Source organism: Schistocerca cancellata, chromosome 3 (assembly GCF_023864275.1).
Source record: "Schistocerca cancellata isolate TAMUIC-IGC-003103 chromosome 3, iqSchCanc2.1, whole genome shotgun sequence".
Taxonomy (NCBI): Eukaryota; Metazoa; Arthropoda; class Insecta; order Orthoptera; family Acrididae; genus Schistocerca; species Schistocerca cancellata.
In genome coordinates, this window is record NC_064628.1 from 819,473,861 (window position 1) to 819,475,646 (window position 1,786).

Sequence of the window (1,786 nt, forward strand, 5' to 3'; positions counted from 1 at the left end):
GCAGAATTTTTCAAGTGACTGTAAATAATAGTTGTCTGGTCCAGAAAGAATGTACTTTATCACAGTGCATTTTTCACAAATGTACCTGGTTTTACCATGTATATCGCAATATTATTTACATCCCGCACTCGTACGTTTTCACTGGCTATTGATAAGTCTTATGCAATTACATTACCGGTAAAAAAGAATTATAAACTATAGTTTCTGCTATATCGCGATTGATAAAGTTACTTATTTTAACCATTCGGCAAAGTACTCTCCTCTTATCTTGGTATCATTTGCCAAGATCTCGTTTCGTTATCTCCAGCGGTTTACGAGATATGACAGGCGTTATGAATATTTCATTCCCGCGCGTTGCCATCGGAAGTAAGTTGCTGCAGATGCTCAATTTTTTCGAGATTGGAAGCAGATATTGATCCAAAGTTTTACGAAAATTTCAAAATCTCATCTGTATTTCATACTCAGCAATAGAATGTGTAATATGCATCAAACACAAATTCATAGCGACCCCTATTTTTGATGGCAACGTTCTCAAATTTGATACTCATCTGTGAAATACCACAATAGTTATGACCATTATCGAAATGATTGGCACTTCATCATGAAGCTGCCTTATAAAGCTAAAAGTATTTCAGAAATTAATTATTTTTTACGGAATAGGTTCTGTAAAACCGTTTGACAAAGATTTGCAGGCCGTGCGTCTCGATTCTTTAAGCGCAGCGCCAAGCCAACCCTGGCCCGCTTTGCGTGACGTCACAAGAGCGCGCCGCGGCCTTCTCTTTAGGTGGTGGTGCTCTGACGCACTGTAGCGTCTATGCCACGTACCGCAAACCACAGCCATAGCGCCTTCAGTGATGTGTGGCAAGAGCTCGCTGGAGGACAGGGTGGAGGTCTGTTGTACTTTCTGATGAAAGTTGGTTGCACCTCGGTGTCAGTGACGCCCGTGCGTTGGTTACAAGGAGGTCAGCTGAGGGCCGGCACCCAACTTGTCTACGCGCTGGACACACTGGGCCTATACCTGGACTTAGGGTCTGGGCTGTGATTTCATATGACAGCAGGGGCACTCTCTTGGTTATCCCACTCACCCTGACTGGAAATCTCTACATCAGTTTAGTGATTCGACCTGTTGTGCTGCCATTCATGAGCAGCATTCCAGGAGATGTTTCCCAAAAGGCTAACGCTCGCCCTCATACCATTTTGTAACTCAACATCCTCTACAGAGTGTCGTCATGTTGCCTTGCCTGCTGGCGGCTGGAGTGGCCGAGCGGTTCTAGGTGCTACAGTCTTCAACTGCGCGACCGCTACGGTCGCAGGTTCGAATCCTACCTCGGGCATGGATGTGTGTGATGTCCTTAGGTTAGTTAGGTTTAAGTAGTTCTAAGTTCTAGGGAACTGATGACCTCAGATGTTAAGGCCCATAGTGCTCAGATTTGAATCATTTTTTGCCTTGCCTGCTCGACAAATAGATATGTCTCCAGTTGAGCATATATGTGACATCATCGGTTGACATATCCAGCGTTATCCACAATCGGCATTAACCGTCCCTGTATTGACCGATCCAGGTGCAACAGGCAACGAACTCCATGCAATAAACTGACAAACGGAACCTGTAAAATACAATGAATCTGCGTTTGCATGCTCCCATTCAACATTATGGCGGCTACAACAGTCGTTAATGTACCAGCATTTCACATTTGCAATGGCGTATGTCACAATTAAATTAACATGTACTCATGCAATGTTATTCCAGAAATTTCATTCCTCTACATTAATTATTTTTTGGTGT